This window comes from Lactuca saligna, chromosome 5, assembly GCF_052625555.1.
Source record: "Lactuca saligna cultivar CGN05327 chromosome 5, ASM5262555v1, whole genome shotgun sequence".
Taxonomy (NCBI): Eukaryota; Viridiplantae; Streptophyta; class Magnoliopsida; order Asterales; family Asteraceae; genus Lactuca; species Lactuca saligna.
In genome coordinates this window covers 110,310,320-110,325,028 of record NC_136421.1, presented here as the reverse complement: position 1 = coordinate 110,325,028, position 14,709 = coordinate 110,310,320, and positions in this window count along the sequence as shown.

The following is a 14,709-nucleotide window of genomic DNA, read 5'->3' as shown; positions in this document are numbered from 1 at the left end:
GCCTAATTTGATTCTTCTTATTCGCTCTGCCTTACATTGGAACCTTTTCCAATGTCTCAGAGTTACACTTAAGCTTGTAAGTATAATCATATTTACTGAGCTTTAGTAAAATATGACGAATAGCCTTATATCTTTTGTGGTGGACTTAATCAGTGCACATGACTATGTACTCGATCCCTTAGTCCATTACTTGACTCACACATCCATGTGAATAAGTAATTAGTCTTAATTTTCCAATACTTGAAGGTTCTCATTCATCATGTTATACAACTTGCATGATTCCAAGTTCCGGTCCAATTGAAACTTGGGTGATGAGAATCTTTCCTTATTTGGTAAATCTACACATTACCACAAATGAAAGAATCAATTTCATATTTCCACTCTTGCTCTTAATGGAATCATATAAGCAACAATTTTTATCTCAAATACCATTGTAAGGATATTTTAAAATAAATAAAATCAAAAATTTTCTTTTATTTTAAAACTATGCGGAAAAACTTATCCTGACAATCCATATGAAAACTTGTTGTTATCTATTCCTAAGCAATATCCCATAACTCCTAAGAAGTAGCTCAAGAATCCCATTTTCAAACTACGCGATTGAAATCCATCTATGCGATCAGATTCATCATATTCTTTCTTTAAGTTCCTTTACTTTTCTTTGATTCTTAAAACATTACCATGTGACCCAGTCACATCATGTATCAGGAATATCAGAATAGAAACTTAACAGAGTTAGATTAGTGGACTTTACCTGAAGTAGAGTCAATCTTATTGACTTTAACATCCTTAGGTAAATTTGGCAGCTTCGCAACTAATGACCCTTTCTTTGGCAATATAAACATATGGACCCTTTGATAATGGTACACGGGACTATTACAGACTTAGCTTTTCTCTTTACCATCAACCGAGTTGACTATGGCCGATCCCTTTCCATTGGGAAGAGAATGCTTTTTCTGTATTTCCAGTGTCACCATTGTCAATGTCCATAAAGTTTCAGGAAGTTGATCTTAACAAATAGATAAGATCATTAAGGGTCTTGTCATAGTCTGTTTCATAGGTGTCCCAAAGGAACTCACTATGTGACTTAGAAAGTGGTTGAACCACCAACTTTCTCAAGACTTTGACACCCAACTCTCCCGGCTTGTCAATATGTGACTACATCTCCAAGATGTGACCACACCTAGACCTTGCCTTGCCAATAGGGTTTGAGTGACTTTGAACTTGTGGGTTAGGAGAATAATTTGAGGAGGTGAAAGAAGTATGATTTCCATGGGACATCATCTTCATTTAGGAAAGCTTGTTTCAAGAGATTTGGGAAGATCATAAATGTCTAAACCAGACATCTTTTGGGAGATATTCAAGATAGTTGATCTTAAAGTCCTTAATATAACACCCAATATGAAATATTAAGGCTAGGACCCATCAAACTATTTTATAACTTAGAAGAGGTATGCCGTAATCCAAGCTATATAAACAATTTGAAGGTAGGTGAATGACGATTCACCAATTTCCACCAAGATAAACGAAATGTATTATTAGGTTTTAATTGGTTTTGAAACTCCTAGATCTTTTGAGATTCATTGAACTGTTCAATGGCATGTTTCAATCTCGAGTGTGCCCTTCAGGTTTTGTGACTGGGATGCCGAGGATCACAAAACAAGGTGTGAAGTAACCATGCAAATTACTTGGTACCCTTAAAGTGTTTACCCCTCAATCGATGTGCCGGTTAACCACACACGCTCCATCGATACTAAGATAAACATTAAGTCACCCTTTACTTACCTTGTTAAGTCCAAGTTAGTGTGCCGGTTAACCACACACGCTCCACTAACGACTTTGACAAAGTGTAAAGTGTAATTTCATGGATTAGCACCTTATTCACATTTTCCTAAGTAACTAAGATTAGGAATTATTAAGAGTTTAGTTACTTAGTATTTATCATTAATACTTTTAATGAAGGGAGAATTATAGTCCTGTCAAACTCGTTCGGCTAACGACCCTCCACCAGTCAAGCAAGCGGTGGGTGAGAATGGACACCCATTAAGTTGCCATTTTATAGGCAACAACCTTATACCCACCTTATAGACCGGCTTCGTGAATGAGGCCTACTAACGGTAACACTGACTTTATTCTTATACATATATATATATATATATATATATATATATATATATATATATATATATATATATATATATATATATATTATTAACTTATAATATTATAAAGTATAAGGGTTGAATTTTAACTTTTAAAATTCTAAGGGCTAACTTGTAATTAAAGTATTCATAAGAGAAAACTTTACAAATTCCAAAACTTGAGGGCAAGTTTTGAAACTATTCAAAACTAATTAATTCCATAACTTATGTATTTAAAGTAGTTTTAATCCAAAAACTCTTCAAGTTCCATAACTTGTGGACAAATTACGAAAGACTTTAAACTAATAAAGAATTAACTTTTCTTTATGTAACAACCCGTTCCCGGTATGTTGATTTATTGGTAATTGTAGTGAGTTTTTTTAAGAGGGACTCGGCGAGTTCTAGCCTGACTCGCCGAGTAGGGTCGCGCCTGAGGGCACGCGTGAGCCGGGGACTCGGCGAGTCCATATCCCTGACTCGGCGAGTCCATCTGTCTGGGTGAAACCCTAAATTTCCCGGGTTGCCCACTATTTATACCACCTTATAGCCCCCATCCTCACCTCCCTCACCCTGAGAACACAGTGAGAGAACCCTAATCCTCCCTTGAAGAGCTTATATGTGTTTTGGTGCCATTTTGTGAAGGTGTGAAGAAGGAGAAGAAGGAAGAAGCAAGGAGAAGTGTTGTAGTGCAAAGATCCAAGGCCAAATCAGAGTTAATTGAGGTATTTTCGGAGTTCCATCTTGTTATATGCTTTAAACTTCCATTAGAGCTCTCCTAAGAGCTAGTTGATGCTTGTTCCAAGCCTTACACTTGCATGAACGTCTTATTAAGTCGAAATATCTATGGATCTGAATGTTGGGGTGTTGTAGAGCCCAGATCTACTGTCTTTTTGGAGTTATATTGCATGATAACCATAGATCTACCCATTTTGTGCATCTTTTAGCCTTATTTCCCTTATTCATGAGGTTGTACACGTAAAGTTGGAAACTTTACGTGGTAAATCAGCTTATTGGACCCAGATCTATCAATTGTATATGTTGGATTCAAACAAAATCAAGTAAAAATCAGTTGCATGGCGGCAACTCGGCGAGTCGGAAGAACGACTCGACGAGTTGGGTCGCGAGTCCTGAGTTCTTCAGTTTTATCAGTGTCGAGTGGACGAGGTGAGTTAGAGAGTGGACTCAACGAGTTGACGGTGAACTCAGTGATGGAGGGACTCGGCGAGTTGTTCATCAACTCGGCGAGTCCAAGGCAATCTTCTTGGGATCAAGAACAACTCGTCGAGTCTGTTCATCCGATTCGGCGAGTCGGATGAAGATTGTCTGAGTTCTTGGATCAAGAGGGTACTCATCGAGTCGATGCCAGACTCGACGAGTAGCAGTGAGTAAAAGTGAAAAGTGAGAGTAGGACTCGGCGAGTTGGGTGGCCCAACTCGGCGAGTCATCCCAAAGGAGAGTTGACTTTGACCAAGGGTAAAAGAGTCATTTTACCCTAAGCGCAGTGTTTAGTATTTGATTGAGTGTGTTTATAGACTTGTAGCCGAGGAGACTCAGGAGCAGCCGCCGTTAGCTTTCCGAGCCACACACTCAACAGCCAGCTTACGAGGTGAGTTTCCTTCCAGTAGGAACGGGTCTAAGGCCACAATGCCGGCCCTTTCAGTTAGCAGTAGTTTCCGGATTTAGGTCCGATGCAGTAGTTAGTATGTTCGATGCCTTCGTGGTTCGAACAGGATTTGTGTGCTATGTTTTATGTGTTATGTGTTCCGGGCCACGGCCCGATGTAGCATGTCGTATATGTGTTATGCTAGTTGATGTGTTATGCTATGCCATGTTCAGCCAGTCAGTTCCGGACTTCGGTCCGATGCAGTTAGTTCCGGACTTCGGTCCGATGCAGGGGACAGGGTCCCAGTCAGTTCCGGACTTCGGTCCGATGTAGTTAGTTTTGGACTTCGGTCCGATGCAGGGGACAAGGTCCCAGTCAGTTCCGGACTTCGGTCCGATGTAGTTAGTTCCGGACTTCGGTCCGATGCAGGGGACAAGGTCCCAATCAGTTCCGGACTTCGGTCCGATGCAATTTCTGGGCTTCGGCCCGATGTAGTGGGCAAGGCCCAATATGTGTTTATATGTTATTGTATGGTATGTGGTAGTTTGGGGGAGCTCACTAAGCTTCGTGCTTACAGTTTCAGTTTGGTTTCAGGTACTTCCGCAAGCAGAGGGAAGAGCTCGGGGTGACAGCATCGCACACACCACAGCATAGCTTTTACCCTGGGGATGTCTTTTGATGTTTTGGATTGATGTAGTATGATACAGTTTTCCGCACAATATTTTATTACGTTTTGGGGATTCATCGCGTATGTTTTATGCTATGATACTTATATTATGGGTTTGATTATATTGAAAAACGAAAATTTTTGGGTTGTGTTTTTGGGTCGTTTCAAGTTGGTATCAGAGCCCTGGTTTGAGGGATTCGGATAAACTTCCGGGTGTATCTGAACTCAAACTTAGGGAAATAAAAGATTTTAGTAAAATAAAAATGTGTTACAAAAAGAATTTTGAAAGCATTTAGAAAGAAAGAATTGTTTTTAACAAGATAGAGGTGTGTGCATGCGGTCAGCTGAGCTCAAGTAAGTACTCCCAAATTACCCATACAAGTTATTTGTTCAGTTTCAGTTTCAATAGAACAGCATGCTAGTATAGGGCTAAGGATCTAGGAGAATGCCTTATGTGCCTGCTTATGTGTTACAGCTTTATGAGTATTGCATGCTAGAATTGAGTAGACAGCAGTAGGATAGCCTGTTTAGGTTATTCCTGATAGTATGAGCTTAGCATCCTATGCTAGTGCAGTTCCTTGTTATAAGAATAGTTTTGCATGAGTCTGTTTCCCTTGTCCGAATGCTGCTTGCTTCGTGCTTGGTGGGGTTCTGAGTAGTGGGAGTTAGCCATTAGGTGAACACGTCACACCACATTTGATCAGGTTTGAATAATCCCAGAGTGCTGGAACTGGCCCTATTGCACAGCTCTTGTTTGAGTCCAACCGTTGTAGGGACGGATCTTTTACTTGAAGGATTATCTGATCCTCATCACATGTGATGGTGTTTAGGTGGTGGCTAACTGGCATTATGAGGAGACCTACAGCAGCTGAGGACCAGTCGTGTTGAGCTTGAAGTTTCCCTAGGGCAAGCCTAGGATGAGAGTAACAGAGAATGGCAGTAGTAGAAGTGACTTGGTGGAGTCAAGGCAGTTCTTGAGGAAAGTACGGATAGATGTGGAAGGTAGTAGGGGCCCATACTACTGAAAGCAGAGGATCCGTACTCGAATTAAGGAAGGCCAAGACAAGACCAGGAAACTAGTAGTAGTACCATGATCCCTTGAGATATTTCAGTGTTCTGATGTTGTTATGATATGTTTCAGAATGGTAGTTTTGCGTCCGAGGCCAGCAGCCGGCAGTTCAGATGCCGGAGGGGGATCAGGATCGGGATCAGGCCCGGAGGCCGGGCAGATGGATGAGTAGGCTAGGGAGTTCCTTTCTTCTGAGGTTACCCGCATCATACTAGAGCAGACTCCTGTGATCTTCGGTTCGATCAAGGAGGGTATTTTAGAGCTGATGGATGAGAGATTGAGTACTTTCCGTGCTGAGATGGCGGCCGTGATGGGGTCGCGCACACTTACGTTCAGGGAGTTTCGGGCATGCGGGGCTCCAGACTATCATGGGGCGCGGGACCCCTTAGCGAGTACTAGATGGTTGGCGGATGTGGCCAACGCTTTCCGCACTAGCAGGTGTCCCGAGGGGGACAAGGTCAGATTGGCGTCCTGTCTTCTGAAGGACAAGGCACGGGATTGGTGGGAGGAGGTCGGACATGCCATCAGGGATGATGCGGCAATGGATGCCATGACCTGGGCTGATTTCTCTACCAGGTTCAGGGCGGAGTTTGCACCGGTCATTGAGGTGCAGCAGTTAGCTAGGGAGTTTCAGGACCCTACCCAGACTACAGAGACAGTGGCGGAGATCACCGCCAAGTTCAGGGAGAGGGCCCTTCTTGTTCCTCAGTATGCAGCCGATGAGGAGATGAAGAAGGCCCGTTATCATGAGATGCTGCGGAGTGACATCCGCATGTTTGTGAGCCGGTCCAGTTGTAAAACGCTGGATGACATGATTGCCAAAGCTAGAGAGAGGGAGATTGATCTCGAGATGGAGAAGAAGAGGAAACCGGAGGCGGTTTCGGGTTAAGGCAGTGTGGGCAAAAAGCCCAAGGTTTCAGATTACAGGTCTAGGAGTCAGCAGAGCCACGGTCGGTGTGGCAAGTGTGGGAGATTGCACGAGGGGGCGTGCAAGGCAGGGAGTTCCGGCTGCTACAAGTGCGGTCGGACTGGGCATGTGAGTAGAGATTGTACGGCCCCTGCTACTACGGTTACAGCATCAGATCTGATTTGCTTTCAGTGCAATCAGAGGGGACATAAAAGGTCCCAGTGTTCTAGTTTAGCTGCAGCAGGGAAGGTGGTTGCAACTGCCCCTACCACCTTGAGGATTACGGATGGCCGGCAGGGCCGAGCTGATGCGCCAGTGGCGAAGAGCAGGGCATTTCAGATGACAGCAGAGGAGGCACGAGCGACTCCTGATGTGGTGACGGGTATGAATCTTTCCTTCATCTTTAATTGTTATTATATCGGTTGAGTATTACTTATGTGGGTATGTTTTATTTAGGGTCGTTCTCTGTGAACGGCATTTCTGCTTTGGTATTGTTCGATTCGGGGGCTACCCGATCATTTGTATCGCTTGCACTTAGCAAGAGATTTAGCAGAGCTCCGGGGGAGCTGGATTGTCCATTAGAGGTTGAGATAGAAGATGATAGGACCGTGAGGGTCGGCAGAGTACATAGAGGGTGTTCCCTTCAGATATTTGATGAGCAGTTTTCAGTGGACCTGGTTCCTATTCCCCTGCGTGGGAATAAAGTTATTGTGGGCATGGATTGGCTGAGCCCCAATGGGGCGGTGATTGATTGTGAGCTTCAGCTAGTGAGGGTTCGCACTCCCAATGGGGGAGAGATAGTGATTCAGGGCGAGAGGCCCCAACGAGGACCGATCTTTTGTTCCGCCGCAAGGGCGAGGCGCTATGTTCAGCAGGGTTGCGCTGGTTTTGTAGCTTACGTCTTGGACGCCCGGGAGAAGGGCAAGACGATGATTGATGATGTTCCTATTGTTCGTGACTACCCGGATGTGTTTCCCGAGGATTTGTCGGGGATACCTCCAGAGAGGCAGGTTGAGTTCAGGATCGACCTAGTTCCTAGTGCGGCTCCGATAGCCAAAGCACCGTATCGACTTGCTCCCCCTGAGATGCAGGAGTTGTCTACACAGCTTCAGGAGCTGTTAGACAAGGGTTTCATTCGGCCGAGCAGTTCGCCTTGGGGAGCGCCGATCTTATTTGTGAGGAAGAAGGATGGGTCGCATCGTATGTGCATTGATTATCGGGAATTGAACAAAGTAACGGTGAAGAACCGTTACCCACTTCCGAGGATAGATGACTTGTTTGATCAGCTTCAGGGAGCGTCTTGGTTCTCCAAGATCGATCTACGCTCCGGTTATCATCAGATGAGGGTTAGAGATGAGGATGTACAGAAGACTGCTTTTAGGACCCGTTATGGCCATTATGAGTTCGTGGTGATGCCATTTGGGCTCACCAATGCCCCAGCCACGTTCATGGATCTCATGAACCGCGTGTGCAGACCGATGCTGGATCGGTCGGTGATAGTGTTTATAGATGACATCTTGGTGTATTCCAAGACACAGGGGCAACACGAGGAGCACCTGCGGGAGGTGTTGGAGACTTTGAGGAGGGAGAGACTTTTCGCAAAGTTCTCCAAGTGTGAGTTCTGGTTGCGCGAGGTGCAATTTCTTGGTCACCTCGTCAATCAGAAGGGTATTTTGGTAGATCCGGCCAAGATTGAGGCCATGATGCAGTGGGAGGTCCCGAGGTCTCCATCTGATATTCGGAGCTTCCTGGGGTTGGCAGGGTATTATCGGAGATTTATTCAGGACTTCTCCAAGATAGCAGTGCCGCTCACCTGACTAACCAAGAAGTCGGTGGTTTTTCGTTGGGGGCCTGAGCAGCAGGCGGCGTTCGAGACTGTCAGGCAGAGATTGTGCGAGGCTCCGATCCTTACCTTGCCAGAAGGAGTAGAGGATTTCGTAGTCTATTGTGATGCATCGATCACATGTATGGGAGCAGTATTAATGCAGCGAGGCCATGTAGTAGCTTATGCCTCGAGACAGTTGAAGCCTCACGAGGCTAATTATCCTACCCACGATTTGGAGCTGGGGGAAGTTGTGTTTGCCCTCAAGATTTGGAGACATTACCTTTATGGGGTCCGCTGTACTATATACACGGATCACAAGAGTTTGAGATATCTTATGGATCAGCCGAGTTTGAACATGAGGCAGAGGAGATGGTTAGACGTGCTGAAGGACTATGACTGTGAGATCCTTTATCATCCAGGGAAGGCCAATGTGGTGGCCGACGCCCTGAGCCGCAAGGTGTCGACGGCCTCTATCAGGGATCTGTGTATGAGGATGACAGTGATCACTCCATTGTTGGAGCGGATCAAGGAGGCTCAGATGGAGGGCCTCAAGGAGGAGAGGCAAAAGTGCGAGAGGATAGTGGGCCGAGTAGCTTCGTTTGTTTACGACAGTCGGGGTTTGTTGACGCTTCATGGTAGGGTGTGGGTACCGTACTGGGGTGGGTTACGGCAAGTATTGATGGATGAGGCTCATAAGTCTCGATTTTCTATCCACCCAGGAGCGACGAAGATGTATCGAGATCTTCTACCTGATTATTGGTGGCCCTGCATGAAGCGAGATGTCGCTTGGTATGTTGAGAGATGTTTGACCTGCCAGAAGGTCAAGGCGGAGCACCAGAGACCTCACGGCAAGATGCAGCCGTTAGACATTCCCGTGTGGAAATGGGAGGACATCACCATGGATTTTGTCACCAAACTCCCCAGGACCGCACGCGGGGTGGACTCGATATGGGTAGTAGTGGATCGGTTGACGAAGAGTGCCCATTTTATTCCAATTCAGGAGAGTATATCGGCAGAAAAGTTAGCCGATATCTATGTGCGAGAGATTGTGGCACGTCATGGAGTGCCAGTATCGGTGGTGTCGGACCGAGATGTTCGTTTCACGTCCAGATTCTGGAAGCGGTTCCACGACGATATGGGTACTCGTCTCCATTTCAGCACCGCTTTTCATCCTCAGACTGACGGGCAGAGCGAGAGGACGATTCAGACTCTTGAGGACATGCTTAGGGCATGTGTTTTAGATTTTGGGGGCAGTTGGGATACGTATCTTCTGTTAGCGGAATTCTCGTATAACAACAGTTATCATGCGAGTATTGATCGACCTCCTTTTGAGATGTTATATGGCAGGAAGTGCAGGACCCCGATTTGTTGGGGCGAGGTCAGTCAGCGAGTTATAGGGAGCACCGAAGTGGTGCTCAAGACGACGGAATTGATCCAGCAGGTCCGTAGTAGGCTGCAGACTGCGCAGAGTCGGCAGAAGAGCTACGCCGACAGGAGGCGTTCGGACTTGGAGTTCCAGGTGGGAGATATGGTTCTTCTGAAAGTCTCACCTTGGAAAGGTGTCATCAGGTTCCGGAAGAGGGGAAAATTGGGCCCCAGATTTATTGGTCCTTTCAGGGTTTTGGCCCGGGTGGGTCGGGTTGCTTATCGGTTAGATCTTCCTGAGGAGCTTAGTCAGATACACAACACCTTCCACGTGTCGCAGTTGAGGAAGTGTTTGGTGGATGAGACAGCAGTCGTTCCCTTAGAGGACATTCAGGTTGATAGCGGCCTAAATTATATCGAGAAGCCGATCGCGATTCTGGAACGGAAGACCAAGACCTTGAGGAACAAGGTAATACAGCTAGTAAAGGTGCAGTGGCAGCACCGGAAGGGGTCAGACTGGACGTGGGAGGCTGAAGGGGAAATGAGAGCACACTACCCGGAGTTATTTGCAGATCCAGCCGTAGCAGACTTCGAGGACGAAGTCTGAGACAAGTGGGGGAGAATTGTAACAACCCGTTCCCGGTATGTTGATTTATTGGTAATTGTAGTGAGTTTTTTTAAGAGGGACTCGGCAAGTTCTAGCCTGACTCGCCGAGTAGGGTCGCGCCTGAGGGCACGCGTGAGCCGGGTACTCGGCGAGTCCATATCCCTGACTCGGTGAGTCCATCTGTCTGGGTGAAACCCTAAATTTCCCGGGTTGCCCACTTTTTATACCACCTTATAGCCCCCATCCTCGCCTCCCTCACCCTGAGAACACAGTGAGAGAACCCTAATCCTCCCTTGAAGAGCTTATATGTGTTTTGGTGCCATTTTGTGAAGGTGTGAAGAAGGAGAAGAAGGAAGAAGCAAGGAGAAGTGTTGTAGTGCAAAGATCCAAGGCCAAATCAGAGTTAATTGAGGTATTTTCGGAGTTCCATCTTGTTATATGCTTTAAACTTCCATTAGAGCTCTCCTAAGAGCTAGTTGATGCTTGTTCCAAGCCTTACACTTGCATGAACGTCTTATTAAGTCGAAATGTCTATGGATCTGAATGTTGGGGTGTTGTAGAGCCCAGATCTACTGTCTTTTTGGAGTTATATTGCATGATAACCATAGATCTACCCATTTTGTGCATCTTTTAGCCTTATTTCCCTTATTCATGAGGTTGTACACGTAAAGTTGGAAACTTTACGTGGTAAATCAGCTTATTGGACCCAGATCTATCAATTGTATATGTTGGATTCAAACAAAATCAAGTAAAAATCAGTTGCATGGCGGAAACTCGGCGAGTCAGAAGAACGACTCGACGAGTTGGGTCGCGAGTCCCGAGTTCTTCAGTTTTATCAGTGTCGAGTGGACGAGGTGAGTTAGAGAGTGAACTCAGCGAGTTGAGGGTGAACTCAGTGATGGAGGGACTCGGCGAGTTGTTCATCAACTCGACGAGTCCAAGGCAATCTTCTTGGGATCAAGAACAACTCGTCGAGTCTGTTCATCTGACTCGGCGAGTCGGATGAAGATTGTCTGAGTTCTTGGATCAAGAGGGTACTCGTCGAGTCGATGCCAAACTCGACGAGTAGCAGTGAGTAGAAGTTAAAAGTGAGAGTAGGACTCGGCGAGTTGGGTGGCCCAACTCGGCGAGTCATCCCAAAGGAGAGTTGACTTTGACCAAGGGTAAAAGAGTCATTTTACCCCAAGCGCAGTGTTTAGTATTTGATTGAGTGTGTTTATGGACTTGTAGCCGAGGAGACTCAAGAGCAGCCGTCGTTAGCTTTCCGAGCCACACACTCAGCAGCCAGCTTACGAGGTGAGTTTCCTTCCAGTAGGAACGGGTCTAAGGCCACAATGTCGGCCCGTTGAGTTAGCAGTAGTTTCCGGATTTAGGTCCGATGCAGTAGTTAGTATGTTCGATGCCTTCGTGGTTCGAACAGGATTTGTGTGCTATGTTTTATGTGTTATGTGTTCCGGGCCACGGCCCGATGTAGCATGTCGTATATGTGTTATGCTAGTTGATGTGTTATGCTATGCCATGTTCAGCCAGTCAGTTCCGGACTTCGGTCCAATGCAGTTAGTTCCGGACTTCGGTCCGATGCAGGGGACAGGGTCCCAGTCAGTTCCGGACTTCGGTCCGATGTAGTTAGTTCTGGACTTCGGTCCGATGCAGGGGACAAGGTCCCAGTCAGTTCCGGACTTCGGTCCGATGTAGTTAGTTCCGGACTTCGGTCCGATGCAGGGGACAAGGTCCCAATCAGTTCCGGACTTCGTTCCGATGCAATTTCTGGGCTTCGGCCCGATGTAGTGGGCAAGGCCCAATATGTGTTTATATGTTATTGTATGGTATGTGGTAGTTTGGGGGAGCTCACTAAGCTTCGTGCTTACAGTTTCAGTTTGGTTTCAGGTACTTCCGCAAGCAGAGGGAAGAGCTCGGGGTGACAGCATCGCACACACCACAGCATAGCTTTTACCCTGGGGATGTCTTTTGATGTTTTGGATTGATGTAGTATGATACAGTTTTCCGCACAATATTTTATTACGTTTTGGGGATTCATCGCGTATGTTTTATGCTATGATACTTATATTATGGGTTTGATTATATTGAAAAACGAAAATTTTTGGGTTGTGTTTTTGGATCGTTTCACTTTATTTTATGACTTATGGAATTAATTAAGGTTAAATTATTTTATTTTTTTTATTTAATGAAGAGACTTTTGGTCCTCCATAACTTGAGGACAAATTATGGAGTCATAACTCCAATTAATTAAAACTAGACTCTTCATTTTTGTAACCTTTGCCAATTTTATGAGTTTTATGAGTCTTTAATGTGACTCTTCATGTAACTTGAGGACAAGTTACACAAACACATTTTATACTCAACTCTTAGATTAAAATGGATTGAAAACAACTATTTCAATTAACTTTTCTATTAATCTAAGCAACTCATAAGAACAAGATAATTCAAATCAAACTTTTTCATGTAATTAGTCTAACCTTTAAACTAATACAAAACATGAATCTATTGACAATTATCTTTGAAAATGGATTAGCATGAACATTACCACATTAAAAAAAACAAGTTTATAAGTTCAAAAACAACTTAGGGTAATGTTCCTAGTCCATTTCCAGCCAAAAACCTCGAAAATATGCTGTATGGGGTCCAACTCGTCGAGTGCATGAACATAACTCGGCGAGTTGGATGCATTTTGCCTTGGACTCGTCGAGTCCCTTCATGGACTCGGCGAGTCTGCTGGGCTGATAGCACCAATTTCGATTTTTCAGCTTCTATTGCAGGTATAATAAGAAAACAAGCCTAGGCTCTGATACCACTGTTGGGTTATGAGCATTCTAACACTCCTAAGTGTACATGCAACCCTAAATACCTTGGATCTATGTTTTCTCTATTATACATGCAAATATGAACATCCAAGGTATTATCCTAATCTAGCATACAAAACTATCAATATAACAAGATAGAATACATACCTCTTTGATAGTGCTTGTCTTCATGAAGCTTGAGTGCCTAGTGCCCCAAGTGTGACACCTCAAATGGTTCAAACAACACCATAAGCACTTGGAATAACTTAGAGAGAATTCTACACTTCATGAAATCGGCTAGCCCTTTCTTTCACTCACTAGTGGCCGATTTTCCTCAAGAATAAGATGCTTATATAGTTATACAATTAGGGTAAACCCTAATTGTCATGACTTTCCATTTCCTTGGATCCATGGGTTCAAATACACCATGGAGCATCCATGGAGCATCATATGGGTTTTGGCCCAACTAGATAATCCATGGAGCATTAGCCCACTATACAAGTATGGATGATTTACACAATCAACCCATATATTTAAGTAGTCTTCTTTTGATCACTTAATTAATCCTAGATTAATTCTTAATCAATACTAATTAAATAATCTCATTATTCTTATTATTAATATACTAGAACTTATAATATATTAATAACCATAAGTGTCTTATTTCTCTCATTATAGTCTATCCAAGTGCATGATGGTATGCAACCCAAATGGACCATGTCGGGTCGGGTCAAGTCTTACCAATTATAGTTATGGACTTAGACATTATTCCAACAGTTACAAGTGCCGATTCCTTAGGATACTCCTTAGGAATGAATGAATGAGGAATAACTAAATCTTAGGGTAGATCCTTAAGAGTAAAGAAGATAATGGGGATGGGTAATAGGGTTGATTGTTTGATGTTTAACAAAATAATTATATTATTGTGGGTTGAAAACCCTATGTACTCACCAGGTATCCCAACCTGACCCATTCAAGCTTATTTGTATCACATGTGTCGATATGAAGCTACTTTACACTGAGGGATTTAAAAGAGATGTAGATCACTAGTGTAAATGAATGTAAGTTCTGTTTATTCTTATGTTTTTATATTGATGATGACATCCCAAATGTTTTAAAATGGATTAAAATACATTTCTTCGAAAATGCTTTGATAACGTATTTATCATGTTTTTCTGGGAAAAAATTCCGCAACATTTTTATTAAAAGAGGTACCCAGATTTTTATAAAGCATAAACAAAATCGGTATTTTCTGACCGTGAAAATGGGGATGTCACGGTTAAGCCACAACCATGCAGGTGTTTGATGGTCATAAAGCTCGTTAAAAGTACTAAATTTATGTTTTAATCCTAACCATGCATGCAAGCACCTAAAGTTTGTGACTTTATGTATTAGGAGGTCTTAAAGGACATGAATATACATTTTGGACATAAAGACTTAATGGATTAATTCACAAATGAAGTCACAAATGAAGTCCCAAGAAAGCTGGCCAGTACGCTAAGCGTACATCCTGGTACACTACGCTTACTGGGTCAACTCCTCGTTTTAGTCAAGGCCAACGCACGTTGGGCGTACGTACCAAGTATGCCGCGGGTACACATGCAGAGTGGCTATATTGAGCTTTTTGGGCCTTAGGGGACTGGGCCTGGACTATTGGGTCCTATGGCTCACTATGGAGCATAGTTCTAGGCCTGGGAATTTGAAATCAGAAGTATTGGGCTTTT